At 39.8% G+C, this 22,011-nt stretch overlaps 1 protein-coding gene across 4 annotated transcripts in view; it reads left to right on the top strand.

Annotated features, from left to right (window-relative positions):
* LOC124134084 (metabotropic glutamate receptor 3-like) overlaps window positions 1–22,011 on the top strand; it is a 152,450-nt gene that overhangs the window by 81,682 nt on the left and 48,757 nt on the right. The window lies entirely within an intron of this gene.

Here is a 22,011-nt window from a genome sequence, read left to right as displayed (position 1 = left end):
TTTCTTATAACCGTAGTTCGTTATAAGCATAGTCAGCATATATACAACAAATGACCTGGACTAAATTAAAAAATAAGTTCGTTATAACGGTCAGTTCGTTATAAGAGCGTTCGTTATAAACGTAAGTTACTGTAGCTTATTTATCCCCGTGCGTAACTAGGAACCTCCAAAGCAGTCACATCTATGTTCATGTTAAACCATTATATATTCATGGTAAAATAGTGTCTTGCCATAGACCTTCCAAATCATGAACGATGTCGTGTTATATAAAGTTGCAACCAACCATAGATCGTTTAGGTGTTGTACGTTTCTAACGTTTGAGCGTCCAATTAGTGTACTGTTAACGCATGACACACTACTTTACCACATAGCGTCCAAGTGTTGCACGGGGAGACTATGATATGGTCGTTCTGTTCAACTGTTCAATAGAGAGACCGCTTTGTTTACCGTTAGTTCAGGCTTAAAGTGAAATTGAGGTGACGTCGCGTTCAAAATTATTTTCATAAACGTGTGTGTATGGCTGCTTGTAAACGTCAGAGCTTATGCCTGTTTTATAGTGCTAGCTTACTGAGATACCATGCCGCAGTTAAACATGGATACCATACTCAGGCACATTGTATTGACTCCGACCTGACCAGTTCTTCTTTTGTCCCCTTAGAACCGATCGCAAGGCAGCGTTACAACAAGTACCGTCGTTTAACGTCAGGTGAAAGATGTCTTTTCCCTTAGCGCGTACAAGTGTTGTGCGCGTTATGGATGTTGAGGTGGTTCGTTAATATTCTAATGAATGTCGGTTTGAGACTGGATAATATTTCGGCTACCTCTTCAACGAACTCACGCCTCACCCATCCAACCCATGCTTGTCGTGTGAGGCGACTAACGGGATCGGGTGGTCAGGCCGGCGGACTTGGTTGATGCAACACTGTAGATCGATACTCACGATGTCAATCACTGGATTTTCTGGTCCAGAATAGATTATATCAGACCGCCGTCATATATCTGGAATATTGCTGAGGGCGGTGTTAAAGCACAAAGAAAAATCACAATCAGTCAGAGCGTCCAAGTATTATACCGGGACTGGATGCAACTCTGCCATTCCGACGTCAAGAGAGCCTGACGTCAGCGTTACAACGCATGTCCGACGGACGTTGCAGCTTCGTGAATCTGAACAGTTAATCATCGCAATCAAACGACAGCTTTTCCGCACATGACAGCATAAAAATCAGCCACGCGATGTAATGAAAAGAACAATACGGAAGTCAACGCTTCCAAGTTTCCAAGAAATGTCCGTCATTTGATGGTAATTTTACACCTATACCCGCCGCCTCTGGAGCACCCAGATAGCGATGAATAATTGAGAATCGGTGCTGTTGAAATGCCGTAGTTAATTTTACAGCACTGTAGCTGAGCTTCCCTTGGGGATTTAGCATGTAATTGCGTTTGCAGAGCTCCAGTTTCAGTGCGAAATATTGCCACTGCATGTACACGTGACCTTGCATTGAACAAATCTGCAGATGTTCCTCGTTATGTCTGCAGCTTCATCTTTAAAGAACAAGGTGTAATTGACAAACTCACATTAAAAATAAAAATCGGTGTAAAGTTTGGAAACATGCCAATTAGTTTAGCTATAGTCTCTTGCCGTTCCGACAAATCATAAAAAAACTGTTTATGATTTGTGTTTTTTTCCGCGGAGATGTATTGCCTGGAAGGACTGAAATATGAAGAAGACGCGAGGGCTGGACATCCCTGAAACACACCTGCGTCTGCATTAATGTATCATGGCTTGCAGATATGGGTGGGAAAAAGGTCTGTGATTTTAAAGATGGACTGAACAGGTTTGTTTGTGTTCGTTAGAGTGTGTCACATTGACTATCACTGGAAGAAAGTCCTTGTTCAATCGGAAAGAACAATAGTCATGAACGCTCAAATGTTCTATGTGTGACCGAAAATGCCCAAGTTTGCAAGCGTCAAATTGTATATTGGTTTGTTTTCCGCCATACACAGCAATATTGCAGCTATATGACGACGTATGTAAATTAACAAGTCTTGACCGGATAAAGCAGTGATTAGAAGCTGATGCAGTTGTTTGTGTCAAGTTTTCTGTCTTGATTTACGCCGCTTTATTCCAGCTATACGCACGGGTCGAGTATTGGAATTAGTGTGTTTGGTCTACTTAGGGTTTACGACGGTGGTCAAGTTCGGAGAAGAAAAAAAGACTTTTGAAGTTGCATTTTTAGCTTAGGATTCAGTATCACCATTCTGTCATCATTAAAACTGTTAAATGTATGTAGACACATTTGTCAACTCTTTGAAACTGAAAAGTTAATAAAGAATTTACTCTCATAAAAGGTTTATACCTGTATGTTTTCAAGATGTTTTTTATGAGAAAAGGGTAAAATAGACACGGGTCAATTGCACTTGTCAGTCTTAAAATTTGAGTAAAATCTTTCACAGCCATTGTAAAATGTATTGTGTGGCATCTTCGGTTCTTGACACTAGAGATCAGTGACATCTCGCATTGCTAGGTAAATGGTTCTATTCTGTAATGTAGGTGTATATTTAAGTGCTTCAGTTTATATTGTTATTGTGTTATCACATCGAAGTCGATTTTTGTTGTTCTTCGTGCACGAAAACTCTTAACCCTAAGATGAGGTAAATTGAGAAAGGATTCCAGTTTCTGGGATGACATGATGACATTAACATTTCGGAATGTCAATAAACATCCTGCGTGGCATGCTACGTCTGTAGGGTCCATGTAAACACAGACAGTGTTTGCGTTAATTATGTTCTTGTATAACGCTTAACATTAACAATACCCGTTACTGAGCAAAACTGCCAATCAGCCATGCATCTGTCGGTTGTAATGAGGATTATCCTCTTCATCAGCGCTTCATGAAGTCAATACTTTCACGTTGGTGTTACGGGGATTCATTGCCTGTTCGGCGTTTGACCCAGGTTAAACGTTGCTGTGATTAAAGCTCTTTTGATGTGATTGGTTCCTTAAGATCTGTAATCACCAGGGTTACCTGATAGTCGGGAATGCAGCTTCTACAAGATATTTATTGAACAGATTGCCTTCTTTGACCTTTGGTGAAATGGTTTGTGCCAACTGTATCAGTGCATCCAAATAAACTCATCCTTGTCAAAGATTTATCTATTTCATGAAGTTATTATCTATTTTGTAAGATGGTGTTGAAAGGGTCCGACAGTTACTGTTCGGTTTGTACATGACCCGTGTACGTATTCATAAGGTGTCTCTGTACAGGAGTTGTTGTTGAGTCAGTCGTTATTTATAGACTTAACGTTAGACAGGTTTTGACACCTTAATTAAACATACACTGTAAGAAAATTAGATTGAAACACAAACTTAAACTCGTACATTTGACCAAAGTTTAGATTTCACAACATGTTTAGATATGTGTTCAGAATCTTACAGGGGCGCTCGGGTAGCCTAGTGGTTAAAGTGTTCGCTCGTCACGCCGATGACCCGGGTTCGATTCCCAACATGGGACAATGTGTGGTGTCCCCCGCCTTGATACTGCTGGAATATTGCTAAAAGCGGCGAAAACACTCACTCACTCACTCACTCACTCACTCACTCAGAATCTTACATGTTTAAAATCTAAAACTTTTTATATTTTCAACAGAAATTTGAACACCTTCATTGTCCCCATATTGTCCCGTTTTGAGGCCAAAATATGTTCACCTTGCATGTGTCCCCGATACATGTTTTGAATCTATGTTTCAGCATATACAAATGTCTATAATCTAAACGCGCACATTGTGGGGATGTTGTGGCTTTGAAGTGAAATCGTGGGCACGGGTGGCCCAGTCGTCTAAGACGCAGCAATTCGCTGTGCAGCTGCATATCTTGGGCACACCAAAACCTATGATCGTGGGTTCGAATCCCGGTTCGGCCTCATTATGTTTCTAGGTTTGTCAGCACTCGTGCCCGTGGGTTTCACCAAAGTGGTAAACGTTTGAGACCTGCATCACTTCGGGATTTCTTCCCGCATGAAGCTGACACGCTGTGATATAACTGGAATACTGTTCAAACCAAACTCACTCACTTGAAGTAAAATCCTTTCACCCGTACAGATACAAACTTTAGTTCCATGTACGATTCAATTCCAAACAGGTTTAGAGCTTAACATGTCTAACGGGTATTTAATACTTAGACACATTTTAGGTGTGCATGCAATACATAAGTCCACACCGATGGAGGTATTGACGTGGAATACACAGTGTAATTATACAACTTGGGTTTAAGACAGACCAGGTCTGCTGTTATAGTGGTGTCAGTGAGATGAAAAAGCTACGTTTAGATCGAATCCGAGCCATCCTTACTTAGCCGTATTTATTTTGCTATTGAGAAAGCTGTCGGAGTCGTGATTAATTGCCTTAACCCAAGCAAACTACATTAAGCGAAGGCCCAAGTGTCCAGGAACTGGCCTTATGTGCTTGGAGTGCACTATATAGCCGCGGTGAACGGTCTAGACAACCATATATTTTGATATATGTTGAGGGAAGGGTTCCGCACTCAGCTCCAGAAGTATTGAATCATGTACGTCCAATCCGGGTCACTGCTAAATATAGAGAAAGACAAATTACATTGGCATGTGTGACCATCTGATGACTAAAGGCAGTGGCTCCCTCAGTTAACTATACCGTTAGGGGTTTATTCAGGGACCCACAGCTCTGGCATCGGGGCTCTGGTCTCGGGAAATTCTTCTTTAAACCTATTAAATATCTTTTGAAGTTGGGTAGCAGGCCACATCTTGCATATGTGGCCACAGTAATAGTCAATGGCAGCTCAGAACCGGACCATACAAAGGTTAAGATCTACTTTCGTACAATAGCTTGTATTAGAAGGGCTGGCTGAGGTTGTAAAATTCCCATATATATTCAAGCTTCAAACAGATCTGTAGTATGAATTTATTTGCTTTGTGTACAAGGGCAAGTAGTGTACTATCATTGGGCTGAAACACTTAGCTTTCTCTGTCGTCATTAGGTTGGTCTGGGGGTTTTCCGTGGCAACGGTCGATGACACTGTCTTAGAAACTCACCTAGATCTAACTTTATAGTTCTGTCAAGTTAGAGAATGTGAATATGTCTGTGTGGAAATTATTATTTATCCATTAATCAAATATATCTCTTTCAAACGAACAATTAAGAGAATTCTTCATTAACGATTCCAATGAGACGATATAATGACAATAAATGTTTGAAAACTATTTTATTGGTGAACACACAATTTGTTCAAGCATAAACGATTTTGTTGAAACTATGTGCTTGACATGGAAAACAGAAACCAGAAATAAACATAAATCAATCTTTATTTCTTAACACTGAGAAGACCCAGGACCTTCTATGTATGTCAGGGTATATTTATGCAATAGAATATACACCAATTACCATGACAACTGTTAACTTAATTCGTTGAGTAAGTGCATGCTTTCTAAGATACATAGCATGGACATTGACAAACATCTAACAGTATTTTAAGTATCCATCAGTAAGTAAAATGTATGCAAATGAGGGTACTTGAACAAATAATCATGAATGATTTGGGTTCTTAAATCGACATAAAATGGACAAATAAGTAAAAAGTGATATTCATCTTAGATATTATTAATACTACATCGGTGACAAATTCTGTTCTCTCTTTAGATCCAAACGTTCTAAATAAACGTAAGGTGTAATATTGTTGAATGTGTGTACAATTAGCCTATACACGTTGGTGTATAGAGGATATATGCTAGGTGTATAGTGAATGTTAAATTGGTTTGTTTTAAGCCTGCACTCGGTGTATTGCGATTGCTTGCCGTCTATATCGTTGGTGTGAGCACATAAACTGAAGACACTGAGAAATGTTCATTTGTGTCAGGCAGAACTATGTACAGAACTACACACAGATACATGGCCAATGACAGGACCATTGTGATCGTGTATGAGAGACAGAAGAAATCAGTATGCTTGTGTCCACGGTGGCCGTAGCATCATGTCGATATGGTGATGTGAAATATTGATAAGATATTTAGTGTAAACAAAGTAGCCATTAACGCTGTGAGACGAAGCACGGAATTGTGACATTGTTGTTTATAATGATTAATATAGGTCACCATCACAATCGTTCCTTTGGGAACAAATGCGACAATACCGGCGTCAATATACGTGGAGAATAAGACTTTGTGCAAATACTGTTGAGGCTAAAGGCGGATCTTGAGAACAAAATGGCCTTGTATAGGCCATACTCATTATGCATCCTATCTGTATCTTTGTTCTTAAATATAGCCAGGTAGCCGCTTGTATTCAACCCTCGGGAATGCACGCGGGTTGATGTGATTTACACGAGGTTCTTTGTGTACAGATCAGCCCGCTTCTGTTCACAGCAGCCCGCGTGCTTTTATTCAAGTGCACGCCTAATCACATCACCCCGCGTGCATTCCCATGGGTGCGCATCTATTCACATAGGTCCGCGTGTAAATCACATCACCCCGCGTGCATTCCCACGGGTGCGCATCTATTCACATTGGTCTGCGTGTAAATCACATCGGCCCGCATGCATTCCCACGGGTGCGCATCTATTCACATAGGTCCGCGTGTAAATCACATCGGCCTGCGTGCATTCCCACGGGTGCGCAACTTTTCACATAGGTCCGCGTGTAAATCACATCACCCCGTGTGCATTCCCACGGGTGCGCATCTATTCACATTGGTCAGCGTGTAAATCACATCGGCCCGCGTGCATTCCCACGGGTGCGCATCTATTCACATAGGTTCGCGTCATCATATCAGTCTGCGTGCATTCTCTCAAGTGCATTCACACCAGTCCGCTTGTATTCATTTCTATTCACGTCTATTCGCATCTCATTTCTCATCAGCCTACGTTTGTTCAAAACCGTCCACGTCACGTATTTATTTATTTTATATTATTTTCGTTTATTCGTATTCCACCGCGTCTGGTCATATCAGCCCTGTAATTCTCATCTATTAAAGTGAGTGAGTGAGCGAGTATGGTTTTACGCCGCTTTTAGCAATATTCCAGCAATATCACGGCGGGGGACACACGAAACGGGCTTCACACATTGTACCCATGTCGGGAATCAAACCCGGGTCTTCGGCGTGACGAGCGAACGCTTTAACCACTAGGCTACCCGACCGCCCCTCATCTATTAAAGACTGTTCGCTTCCATCAGTCCGGGTCTACACACACGATTCACTGTTACATAGTTACAGGTTGAATGACATGCAGATGATGAAACTACATGTTAAACTGTTATGAACCTGTTTTAAACATACATCTGAAACTATGCTAAAAATACATGCGCAAATGTTCCAAATATACACATGCAACTATTCTAAACACACATTGTACATGTGAAACTGTCCCAAATCTACATATGAAACTATTCTAAACTTACATGTGAAACAATTCTAAACTTACATGTGAAACTATTCTAAACTTACATGTGAAACTATTCTAAACTAACATGTGAAATTATTCTAAACTTACACATGAAACTATTCAAAACATACATGTGAAACTGTTCCAAATCTACACATGAAACTATTCTAAACTTACATGTGAAACTATTCTAAACTTACATGTGAAACTATTCTAAACTAACATGTGAAATTATTCTAAACTTACACATGAAACTATTCTAAACATACATGTGAAACTGTTCCAAATCTACACATGAAACTATTCTAAACTTACATGTGAAACTATTCTAAACTTACATGTGAAACTATTCTAAACTAACATGTGAAATTATTCTAAACTTACACATGAAACTATTCTAAACATACATGTGAAACTGTTCCAAATCTACACATGAAACTATTCTAAACTTACATGTGAAACAATTCTAAACTTACATGTGAAACTATTCTAAACTAACATGTGAAATTATTCTAAACTTACACATGAAACTATTCTAAACATACATGTGAAACTGTTCCAAATCTACATATGAAACTATTCGAAACTTACATGTGAAACAATTCTAAACTTACATGTGAAACTATTCTAAACTAACATGTGAAAATACTTTCTGACCTACAATGTGATAGGTCATCAATGGAAGGAAGAAGTGGCATTGTTCAGATGAATGATATTTATATAAATATAGTAATATTGCTGAAAAATAAATTATACTTTCTTTTGTATGATTCTCTGAGAAGTCATAGCGTCATAAGTCATAAGTTCGCATCTAGTGTGTCCATTACACTGATAGCCTCATTACCTCGAGTCCATGCGAAACATCACGACATATTGACGAAATCAGCTGTTCGTTTAGTTCTTTGCACAAGTGTGTAATCGTCAAACTGTGGAATGTTGGGCAGAACGAGGTTATCCCTATCAATTACCTGGTAAGTACGGAGCTTAAATACTTTACCATGATGTGATACTAATGTACAACTCCCTCGCGATCGTGAGATAGTATAGAATGTGATGTTAAGTAAAGGCGGAGGTGGTGTAGAGCAGTTAATACTTTGGTTAATATGACATGGAGAACAAATAGCTAATGAATCATTTATGGCCAGTCAATGGTTGACACTACGTATTGATAAGTCAATGATGGCGTTAGTTTACGTGATATTCCCCGAAGTCATGGTTCATATTGACAGGAACAATGCCCTTCATCCTTTAGAACTATACCTCTGACATTAGCGTCACCCAGATATGTACTTCGTTAAATATTCCCACTTTAGCAACTCTGTCTTAAAGGACGTCACCTCTACATGAAAGAGAATTAAAGCCACCGGGTGATCCGTGTAGAGTGAAAAGCAATTTGTTTTATAGTTTTTTGAATTCCCGTATCTCCTCACCGTCGTCCATCCCTACCAGGGCGGGAAAGCAAATCTTCCAGACCCATTTGTCAAGGACCATTTTCTGCTCCGTTGCCCCCAAAGGCTTCGGTATGGTTTCGCTATTTCAGCCGTGGTCATCTAACATTGGTCTCTGGTTCTAAATATTGATCTGGGAGATTACAGTCATACGAGGGGATTCACAGCGCAAAGCTATAGAGAATTTCTGCACTGGGGTGACAGCGTGAATTTAGACCAATGTCACGGTATAGAGCAATGTACGTACAATCAATCCCTCATCCCCCAGCCCTAAGTCGAGAGAAATCTAGAATAGAACGGCTGGACACAGGAGCCATCGGCCAGGAACTATTTTCCAAAAATTCTTACGTTGCCGATAACGCTATTAGTACGTCTGATGGAAAGGGTCTGAAGCGTGCATCCCTATGTAAAGCATCGATTCCAGCACGGTCCAAAGCAAAGAGGATATAGAAGTCGATTAACACTTCTTTCACTAGGAATAAAGCATTGATTCCAATGGACGCCAGGACGGCCGTATCGGTATTGCAGCATGAGGGAATAGTCTGACGAAAATTCCCCGACGTTGTAAAGAGAATATGATTCGGTCAGTTTTTACCTTTAAGAAATCCTTTAACTTAATATTTCATTAGATTAGTCGAGTGCCTTCGTGTTATCATGAAATGAAAGTTTCGTCTGCGCTGAGAAATATCGACACGATAGATTTTGAGAGTTTAATGTCCAACGTTCAAAGGATTTAGAGAATGTCTCGAATCCCACGGTAATTGGAAAGACAAAGTCGTGATTATATTGACTGTCAAATACGTTAGTTGAAATATTTCATTGAGGCTTTGTTTCTTTGCGTCCCTGAAGATTATATATAACCGTACTTTCATCCCCCTTTCAAGCATCATTTAGATTTAGTGATGCATCCTCGTAATAAAGATTTAGTAGAATTGAAAGGTATTAAATCATATTGAAAAAAAATAATTTTCTTCTCTTTCGAAGAAACCGCCATTTTTGTGTCTATTATTGCATTAAACACCGTTATATCAATCAGGTCTGTAATTCTGACCACTGAACTTGATGGTACCTAATGAAACACTACGTGACCATTGACCATGCATTGCTGCAGTCCCATGGCACCTTGGATATGCTACTTTGTGTGGAGGCTTCAAGTACGTGTGGTAATTGATATATTAACACAAACTGAGACCAATTGTTAAGTATTAAGTGCTTCTTGATGGATAACTGATGGCTCCAAAGCATCCGCCAGTCGTCTTGACCGCTAGCCACTATACATAACCTTACGAATGCATGATTTAGTACAATACCAGGATGTTTAATCAACCGAGTAAACATATCACATTTGATGCCTAGCTGCTGGACAATGCTGTGTCCGCGGTATATTTGACTCCAGTCATGTTCCTCTGTAATTAATAATCAGTTCAATTACCAAAAGCTAAACTTAATTAGTCGGACAAAAATCTCATTACCAGTAGGGCAAACAAGTGAGGCTATGAACGAGGATTTGCTCATAACACCGCACACGAGCGGTGAGGATCTTGATCATTATTAGATCAGAAACGTCATCGATTCTGTTAGGACTTTGTTTTGCCTATCCTGGTTTCATTTGCTTGAGACGGGGGGTTTGAATTGCCCGCATGACATTTGACCAATGTCTATTTGTATTGAAAGACAACGCTGGTGGGATTTCCTAGAGTTGGAGGGAGCAGTGCTGAGGGTTGTCAAGTGTTAATCTGACGGTGGTGTACGCGCCCAGTCAATCTCCTATTACTCTATGTCTCGGGGTAAGGTCTGTGGTAATTTAGAGTTTGAGCAACGTGTTTTCGTTGTGGTGCTCTGGTGATGAAGAAAAGTTTTAAAACTCAAACAGAGATTTGTAAAGTTCGTTCCGCGGTCATCCTAATACAAAGGAACAGGCGTACAAGCTCAATAGGTGATGGACAAATGTGAGAAACGACTTTTGATAAATATCAATAATAGATTATTCTGCATATTGATAGATATTGATTTTTGTAGCTATGGTCGGGAGAACAAGACTTCTAGCCACAAAGCTTGATACTGTATATCGTAACGCCCTGAAATGATGCAGTTAATGAATTGTTGTAGACAACTTTAAAACAAATTAAGTAATTATAAAATAATAAAAGGCACTTTGGCAAATCTCATGCTTGTAAACGCTTTGCGAACACATTCCATTTTCGAAGAGGCATATGGTTCTTAGCGTGACAGTTTATTACTTCACTGATGTGGTTGCAATGTACTTTGTCTAGCCAATCGGACGAAAATGTGCCAAGTGAAATTGACTCACCCAGACACAGGTGGTGACCCAGGGCTGTTTGACATATGACAACAAGGGCATGTGAATGTTGATCACTGGTCCTGTTTGAAGATGTTTGTCGCTGACTCAGGCTTAGTTAGTGTCGGTTTTGGTGAGCATTACATCATTGTAATGAAACTACGGTGTGGATTTAATGCATGCTTCATACTGAACCTACAACGACCATATGTTTTCATGGACGGCAGCACCCCTGTGGTGCTCCGGGGTAACAGAGATCTCAAGTAATCCTTGCTTACAGGGATCAGGTAGAGTCATGGTATGAGTGGAATCACTCAGGCGTAAAACAACATTCACTAGAGTATATCTATATATTGTCTTTAGACAAAGAATCACATTTTTGAAATTGTTAAAATATATTTATACACTGAAAATTGCAATTGACGAATATACAAAGTGTCCTTTTATTGAAATGGACAAGTGTACCGAGTGTCCCAGTATTGCAATAGACGAATATACCGAGTGTCCCAGTATTGCAATAGACGAATATACCGAGAGTCCTTATATTGCCAGAGACGAATATACCGGGATTCCTCTTATTGCATTGGACGAATACACTGAGTGTTATTTTATTGCAATAGACGAATATACCGAGTGTCCTTTTATTGCAATAGACGAATATACCGAGACCCCTTTCATTTAATAGACGAATATACCGAGTGTTGTTTTATTCAACAGCCGAATATACCGAGTGTCTTTTTATTGCAATAGACGAATATACCGAGTGTCCTTTTATTGCAATAGACGAATATACCGAGACCCCTTTCATTTAATAGACGAATATACCGAGTGTTGTTTTATTCAACAGCCGAATATACCGAGTGTCTTTTTATTGCAATAGACGAATATACCGAGTGTCCTTTTATTGCAATAGACGAATATACCGAGTGTCCTTTTATTGCAATAGACGAATATACCGAGTGTCCTTTTATTGCAATAGACGAATATACCGAGTGTCCTTTTATTGCAATAGACGAATATACCGAGTGTCCTTTTATTGCAATAGACGAATATACCGAGTGTCCTTTTATTGCAATAGACGAATATACCGAGTGTCCTTTTATTGCAATAGACGAATATACCGAGTGTCCTTTTATTGCAATAGACGAATATACCGAGTGTCCTTTTATTGCAATAGACGAATATACCGAGACCCCTTTCATTTAATAGACGAATATACCGAGTGTTGTTTTATTCAACAGCCGAATATACCGAGTGTCTTTTTATTGCAATAGACGAATATACCGAGTGTCCTTTTATTGCAATAGACGAATATACCGAGTGTCCTTTTATTGCAATAGACGAATATACCGAGTGTCCTTTTATTGCAATAGACGAATATACCGAGTGTCCTTTTATTGCAATAGACGAATATACCGAGTGTCCTTTTATTGCAATAGACGAATATACCGAGTGTCCTTTTATTGCAATAGACGAATATACCGAGTGTCCTTTTATTGCAATAGACGAATATACCGAGTGTCCTTTTATTGCAATAGACGAATATACCGAGTGTCCTTTTATTGCAATAGACGAATATACCGAGTGTCCTTTTATTGCAATAGACGAATATACCGAGTGTCCTTTTATTGCAATAGACGAATATACCGAGTGTCCTTTTATTGCAATAGACGAATAGGATGTATGTTGTGCGAGAGACGAAGAGAATGTGCATATATTGCAGTAGATTCGGGTGAGGTGAAAATTATCACGCGTTCAAGATTACCTCGACCCGTGAAGAGACGACGATGACTGTCGTAAGAGGCGACTATGCCTGTCGTAAGAGGCGACTAGCGGGATCGGGTGGTCAGGCTCGCTGACTTGGCTGATGCATGTCATCGTATCCCAATTGCGTGGGTAGATGCTCATAATATCAATTACTAGATTGTCTGGTCCAGACTCACTGATCTTCAGACCGCCGTCATATACATGGAATATTGCTGAGTGCGGCGTTAAACAACAAACAAACAAAATCAAGATTACTTCTCTTTAATAGCGACTTGTGTGCTTGTTGCAGTCTGGACTAGTTCCGGATTCATAGTGATAGTCTAGTGAGATACCATGCCTCAGTTTAACATACACACCACATTCAGACAACCAGCCGATTAGTACTTGTTTTATCCACTTTACGCCAAGCGTCAGGCAGGTTAACAACAAATACCATCTTTAAACACCTTTACGTATTACGAGGCTAGAAGATCGAACCACCAACATTCCGCTATCTCCGGGCAAACTCTCTGTCCACTACACCACGGACGCGCGGTAATAGACGAAGGGGCTGTGCATACGGGACAATGGATGGAGATATAGTCTAAGGCTAACCTGGGCAGGATCCAGAACTAAGCGAGATAGTCTGAGATTACATTAGGCCACAACTCCAAATACGTTGATTATAACCCGCCGAGAGGGCCGTGATCAACGATGGAAAATAAGGTATATTAGAAGGCTAAACGGGTTGATAATATCCGATTGGTCTTTCTGGAAACTGGTCAGTCTGAGTAGCTAATTCCTGGCTAATTCACGCTTGATTTGAATGTAATGTGGTCAGAACCCACCCAGTGTCAGGGTGATTAGCAAATGTGGGAGTCATCAGCGAGTTAGTGGCTTGACCGGTGCTGAATACCAAAGATGACCTGGACATCGCCAGCTTACCTTGGTCATTGATTTGAAGGCAAAAGCACTCATTACGAGAGGAACATTTCAGGATGTGAGATTTCATCTGCGGAAGCCGTCGTTGAATTTTAGTCGATTCATGACCAATTTAGACTAATCAAAGGAATTGCAGCAAAGGTCGTTTAGTTAGAGTGACACGCTAAAACCCCGCGATGTTCAGACTTCACCTTCTTGACAGTAATGAGCGTGAAGATATTCAAGAATATCATTAAATAACTAGTTGTACATTTTTGAACAGCTCAGGCTATGTCTATTCTGAGAGAATCTTAATAAAAATGCGACACTTTTCTAAGAACTTCACGTTCGTGTCTTCGGGCAGTGAATATAAAATCAATGGTTGTAGAATCCTAACTAATTAATGTTATATTTCACATCTCAAGTCACTTTTATCATAAAATCAAGATCAATACCTTCAAAAGAAAACTTAGCAAATTTAGGGATGATAAAAAAAAACCTTGACCCATCCTCGTTTTTTGTGTCTTATTATGTTCCTCGTGGAGTTGGTATTCTGGTCGGCGTGGTATTCAATCAGCGGACAAAATGTCAACACGTTGATCATCATTTGTACACAAGCTACCACTGTGCTTGGAACATGAAGTTTGACATCAACAAAAGTTGTTTTTCTTTCAACTCCGAACTGTAATTTTGTTCAAAGAACGCTCTGATTTGTTTCTACAAAAGCTAGAGCTTAAGTGGGTTACCAATTGGAAAACAAGAGATATATCAAAATCCAAAATCGATTTAAATAATTATGAGGCAGGGCAGTTGATGTAAATATTTCGCTTCAATCGCCTGTGTTTAGATGGTAAAAGGAGGTAATGCTGGTGGGGGTTGAGGTAATCCTCTGAAATGCCACAAAATCCTAGTGGTCGTGGGCATATAATGGGAAATGTCGGTTGATATTAATGACAGGATCAGGCGAAATAATTAGCAGTAGTCTTTTCTGCATCGGTATCCGCGCCTATTACGATCAGACACTTTGCCAAGGAAGCGGTTAATGCTGCACTGTGCAGTCGGTGTTCAGTGCGATCAAAGGGTTACAAAAGGGCTTTTTCTTGACCGACCTGTCTAGCTTAATTTGTTAGGGCTGGGGCGCGGCTCTGCGAGCACTGAAGGGTGTTAGCATACGAGTCTCATTGGCAGTCGAGTATATAACATGCCCTTACATCACCAGAACCAAATTCAACATTGAGCTGCGCATACCTACATTATTAAAACCTATATATAATTACTCAAGCGTTGAACTCGTTGAAATGTAATGCGTCATCTCTTATAAGGTTGTCTCTATTCTTGAGTGGCGTTGTAAATATATGAGATAAATTTAAGAAGGATGTGTTAAAGTATTAGAATTCAAGACATTGAAGACACTTATGAAGGTTAGGTGAGGTAAAAATGGGGTTTACTGTCGTATTCCTGTACCGTCTTTTGGTATGCACGACCGGGGATCGAACCACCGACCTTCCGCTCTCCATGCAGATGTTCTCTCCACTTGACCATGGAGGCGGTAAGTAACTAGATGTATATATAAATGTTTGCTGTGCCGTGATCGTGTTTGAGAATCTGAAATAGAGCTATGTACCAGCAAGGTACACATCATTGCAAAGAATAGAAAGTATATGAATTCGGTGACTCCAATACACACCGATGCCGACAGTATTTGGTGGTTATCATGCCAAGTATTTAGAAGAAGAGCAGTGAGAGAGAGAGAGAGAGAGAGAGAGAGAGAGAGAGAGAGAGAGAGAGAGGGGGGGGGGGGGGGGGGGAGGAGAGGGAATAACAAGTCTCGATTATCCGCCCAAATAGATTCCATAGGGCGGATATGTACGCACCAGGTGTTCGCGAAAAGAGTAAGTACGTTCTGCCCCTTACACAAAAAACTAAATCATTGTGTTTCAGCATCTTATGATGAAGGAATGGAAGAAGGACTAATAGTACCTGATGTGTGCATAATGTTTTACTTCCTACTTGAGAAACATACAACGGTGGGGTTATATTTATTTACCTACTATAAATTATATGATCATACAACAATCACACCCACATTTATGATAAGATCAACATATAATATTCCACATCATAACACAAGATAAACATTTGTATACAATGTTTTTTGTAACTATAAATCGTCCCCAGGTGCATTTGCGCGTTAGTAACGATCGATGAAAAACACCAGCACTCATATAAAGTAATATAATATAATTCTATTAATGGCTCTGAAACGGTTTGCGAACATGTGACACGGGGATTGAGAAGCGTTAAAGGAAGGCAATTAGATTTCCTAGGGATTTGACTCAGCGGACGCAGAAACACAATCGTCTCTTAGCAGTGCAACAACTGTCGATTGACTAGTCATCATAAACTTGGCATTGTGTTCGCGGGCAGTTTGTCATTTTTATACTACAGCTGGGAGTTTAGGCATCAATCCATCATTGCCCCGTTCCGGAATTTAGAGACAACCGCACAACCGGAAATATTGTCTGGTGTATTATTTCCGCATTACTGAACTGAGGCAGTCGAAGTGAATGATATGAAAATTAAATACTGCCAGGAAAAGAATACAGTTTTCGGTACCCTCGTTATCTTGGAGTGGCTAAAAGGCTATTAATCTGGCATTATAAACTCTCGCTACTCCTCGGCCTGGTCAGGGTATAATCTGCTTCGCATCCCATCATTCATGCCCCGTGCAACCCCCCTGGCCTCTCTGCACACTCTGTGGTCCGCGGGCTGCTCGCGATCTTATGCCTATCAGATTATCAGATCGCGATGGGTCCGACTGAAATAAGCGCCTGTCAGTAGAATATAGGCAGTCCTTATAGATCAATATACATCTAGATCGGGTTTCCAAGCGCAATTGTCTATGTCTGGAGTGAAATGGAATACACGCATTTGTGGGAAAATCGTTATGTGTCATCTTAGGTCCGGGATTCCGTTTTCATGATAATAAGATTGCCCGAAAGAAGTGATTAAACATAAACTTTTCCCCATCAGTTTGACAAAACACACCTGCAGCGACTGAAAGCAGAGGCAAGTTTCTTACTGAATCGAAATTACTGGAAATAAATCTAATGTTGGAAATAAATCAGAAATAGAAATAGACTAAAATGGTGATATACTTTCATGGAACTATACAAGAAAACTGGATTGAGTAATTCCGATATGAATCGTTATCTTGCAAGTCCATGCCATACATATCATTGAAACTGGATTGTTCCTTGGCAGACCCTTGTCAAACAAATCACCAGCTGAAACGTTGCTGGCCAATTTCATTAGCGTCTGTGTCTTGTAGAGTATGATATATTGGCTGTCTTGGAGTGTATGACGTACATGTACGTGTCTAGAAATTTGTGACGTATATGTCTCCAAAAGTTTGTGACGTACATGTACGTGTTTAGAGGTGTCTGACGTGTAAGTGTCTAAAAGTGTTTGACGTACACGCATAAGTGTCTATGAGTGTCTAAAAGTATATTCCATGCAAATATCGAGATGTGTTTGACGTAAAAGTGTTTAGAAGTGTTTGACTAAAAAGTGTGAAGAAGTGTTTGACGTAAAAATGTTTTCGAAGTGTTTGACGTAAACGTGCCAAGGAGTGTATATAGGTAAATAGTATAAAATGTTTAAATATAAACATAATATCTTTCCATCAGTAACTAGAAGCAAACTAAAAACGGTTCTTGTCGATTAAAAAAGAAACTCGTGAATACAGTAAACTACGGTTATAACTAACACGCTTATAACGAACTGACGGATATAACGAACTTACTTTTTTGTCCCTAAAAGTTGCTGTAGTTTTGCTGTATATATGCCTATAACGAACTACGGTTATAACGAACTAAAATTAGTGGTCCCTTTGAGTTCGTTATAACCGTAGTTTACTGTATTAGTTTTTCCCAAATGTGCGCGTACCTTTCTTGATAAAGATTGCTGCAGGTGGGTCCACATTTTAGAAAGTTATGGTATGTTGTGTGTGATATGCTCATTGTTTTAGGTTGGTGTAGTGCTGCTAATCCTGTTGTAAAATGTAGACCAAATTTTGCACGTCATTTGTGGTGATCGAAACAAGTGGGTCAACATTTATATATCATATATCGTAAAGATTCAAAGGGTTATCTTTGTGCTGGGAATAAATGTCTATATGTAGACACACGTTTTCCGTCATATTGATTGCAACAGGAGCGCCCACATTTATGAATCGCGAAGCTTCATTAAGTTGGATCATTGGGCCCACATTTGTAATTATTTTGCATGGATATATATTAGCAACAGACATTCTCGTTTGTTATAGTGATTGGAAGACAAATGAATAGCGTCCCCACTCTCATGCGATAACTAAACTTAGCTAACATAGTTACAAATCATAAAAGATGTGGTCAATATGAACAGGAATGTTATATCCTAACCAGTAAATGGAATTCGGAGATGAGACGGGACTCTGACCGATGACCTCAAACCTTTCAGGAAACTTGTTCCAGAATAACTCATCAATATTAATGAACCCAAGATCTTGTTTATTGGTGTTCGTTAATGTATAGTTTCTACACGTTTGTGCATTCTCCATTTTCTCATTATTTCACTTAAAAGTAATAAACTTACTTTTAACTGACAAAAAATGTAGTTCGAAAACAGTTTTAGTGCGTAGTACATTGTCCCTTCAAGTGCGTTTAGTTTCGAACGTGGGCACCCCTTGCATTTCCACTTAAGCAAGCAGAGTTAGCTCCCATTTCGCCATTTGAAACATGTTTTATCTTCTATTGCGAGTTTTAAAGATACATAGCCATCATGCGGTATGTGCGATGTTATATATGCGAGTTTTAAAGATGCGTAGCCCTCGTGTGATATGTGCGATGTTATGTATGTGAGTTCTAAAGATACATAGCCCTCATGTAGTATGTGCGATGTTATATGCGAGTTTTAAAGATACATAGCCCTCGTGTGATATGTGCGATGTTATATATGCGAGTTATTCAGACATACAGTATTACATAAATTATGTTTCATGTGGTAGACACGATCTTCGAAGGTTCGATCCTCGGCCGCGTCATACCAAAAGACGTTAAAAGATGGTACTTGTTGTTATCCTGTCTGGCGCTCGGCATTAAAGGGCTTAAACAAGGACTGGTCGGCTCGGAGTCCGTATACTGTGTCTGAAGGGGATATTCATGTTAAACTGCGGCATGGTATCTCAGTGGGCTAGCACTATAAATCGGCATGAGTCCGGACTAGTACAAGCAGCCACACACACACACACACACACACACACACACACACACACACACACACACGTGCATGCTCGTCGCTATATAAGTGCAATAATCTTGGGCGCGACGTTAAACCAAATTTCACCTCACTTCACCTATAACCATAGGAAGGTGTAACGTAAAATGACTCTGCGAGAACGCTGTAATTTGTGTGACGTGGCGAACTGCAACAATTCCTTGTGGCTCTAAAGTAATCCTCAGAATAGGCATGTTAGGAGGAGGGAGGAATGGGTTAACTGAGTTAAATATTGAATGATGGTGATTTACGTTTAGCCGATATCTTGTTACTTGGCATCATGTACGTCTCTCTGTGTACCTCGTCTGTAACGACCAAGTACAGGAAGGGCGTTGTCGGGAGAGTGTGCTCATGATTAGTTTACTTCACAAGAATTATGTCATGACTGAGGGTTTCTTGTTTACCCGCCTTTACCTCATTTACCCTGTATTTACCTAGTTAACCAGTCTTTACCTCATTTATCCCGTATTTACCCCGTTTACCCCTTCTTTACCTCTTTATCTAATAGAAAAAAAACAAAAAACGTGTGAATTCTTTTTTCGTTCAATGAACTACATGAGTGAGTTAGTTTACACTTCCCCAGTAATGTTAATGTGGGAAGAAAGTCCGAAATGATGCAGGTCTCAGACGGTTACTACTCTGATGAAACTCACCAGCACAGGTATGGTGCTGACAAACCTAGAAACACAACTACATGAAAAATCTAGTAAAGAAGAATATCCTAAATGAAGCAAAAAAATAAATATCAAATCATAAGAGAGACTAAAGTACATGTGCATACGACCATTCAACGTTTAAGTGTATATCTTTATATATGAGTAGGTCCACAGTACGTAAAGTATTTCGAAAATATAATAGTGGCGTTTCTTAGTCACGTCGCGTTCCGGGTAGGCCTAAATTGTAAAGTGAGTGAGTAAATAGGGCTTTACGCCGCTTTAAGCAATATTCCAGCACTATATACTGCGGGGGACACAAAAATAGGCTTCTGACATTGTACCCATGTGGGGAATCAAACCCGGGTGTTCGACGTGAGGAGCGAAGGCTTTATAACCACTTGGTTACCCCTTCGGCCCCTTAAATTGAATGGGACAAGTACCGATATAGTGCACGTTGACACCGGCAGGCAGACTATCATTATCGATGCGAATATGGGATTCAAACCAACGATTATAGGATCTCAGCACGCCTATGTGATGCAGCCCAGATACGAACGAACGATTTTCATTATCCGTTGCGCACATTCTGTGTTTATGATACGAATAAATGTATTTTCTTTCAGGATATTAACGCTCTTGAAAGTGTTCGTGTACAGAGTAAATATGTTTGCACAAACGCTATTGATGTATCTCGTAAATATTTACAGCAGAACGTGACCAATAAAAAAACCCATTCGGTTACAAAAGAGCAATGCATAGTAAAACAAGTATTGACTCAAAATTAAGTCTGAATTGATGACGTAAATACACTGAATATTATTCGTGTCCATTTACCTTTAACAGACAAGATCAGACTGACATCTAAGGATGCGCCGACAGTAGGCCACTTAGCTGTTCCCGTTAGACACGTGGGTTTTGGATTGCTTTAATTCTTTAGATGGGGAATGAAATATTCAGACCTAGCAGGTCTCCCTGCCGTAGCCCATGTTACCGTCGTGTGATGTACGGGCCGTCACACCTTCAACCGCCTCCTCTGCCTACACAGCGGAGTAATTAAGGCCTTACATTGCAAGTACATGAAACTAACGAAACAATCGATGTCATGTGACTATTCCAGTACGTTTCAACGTAACAGGCCCAACTAGAAGAGAATTAGCAAGTGACCCACAATATTAGTTGTCAACAGGCAGCAAGTATGCTGACTAAAACATTCACAGTACCAGTATGTGTACGCAATACACGCATTACAAAATGAATAAATTCCAGTAGTTAATTAGGAACGTACACTCATACACATATAAATTAGGAATGAAGTTCGTTTTAGATTTAGATTTTCAGAATCCAACAAACATATGTTTAATCAAATACAATCTGAGCGCATGAATGTGAGATAGGTTGTAATTAGACAAGTTTAATTCAAATGAATATGATGAAGACAAACAATTTCGATATTTTTGTTTGTAAGATCGCATTAACTTTCCAGTAGTCAACATTTTCTTTATATGGAAACCATCCAGAATCGCCATCCTCCACAGCGTGTGAGGTAAAAATGAGCATGCTCCTTCTGCCAGGATTTAAAAGATTGGATGGCGGATACAATTCCCTATTTTGACTTGTCCCATATGTTCCCGTGTTTGTTCAAGTGAACAATTGACTTGCCTTTGCATGTGTTCGTAAGGGAAGCCTCCACTGGAGCAGGATAGGCTCCTCTTCCTCCAACACCTGGTATCATCACTATTTCATAGTGATTCATAAACACATGTTTCTGATAATCGCATTCGTACAACAGATTCTGCTCTTAGCAGAGATGTTTTATGATTATGGAAATGGTTTTGTAGCTTTTATTTACACCTTTTTGCTCATACAATATGACGCGTTGAACAGTGTATGATTACCCCCAATAGACCACTGAAACTTGAACACGGGATGTTAAGGGGACCGCCCCTCTCATGTGATGAGCAAATCGGTGTTCTTTATAAGAACCCGGAAATCAGACACTGTATTGTCAGTCAAGTAGGCTTGAATAACAGAACATTCACAGCTAAGATGACATGTAAACTGTTTAATTCGAAAAAGCCTCACCAAAAGCAATTTATTACCATATTCATGAAGATAGTTAAACTAAATATGAAATCACACGGTGAAGCTGAAAAAATAAGATACAACAGTCACGAATATATGTGATCATGGTCTTGTCAGCCACACGCCAGAACACAG

The sequence above is a fragment of the Haliotis rufescens genome, unplaced genomic scaffold (assembly GCF_023055435.1).
Source record: "Haliotis rufescens isolate VD_foot unplaced genomic scaffold, xgHalRufe1.0.p SCAF_16, whole genome shotgun sequence".
Taxonomy (NCBI): domain Eukaryota; kingdom Metazoa; phylum Mollusca; class Gastropoda; order Lepetellida; family Haliotidae; genus Haliotis; species Haliotis rufescens.
The sequence above is the reverse complement of the archived record's forward strand: the minus strand, read 5'-3'. Positions and strand labels throughout refer to the sequence as shown.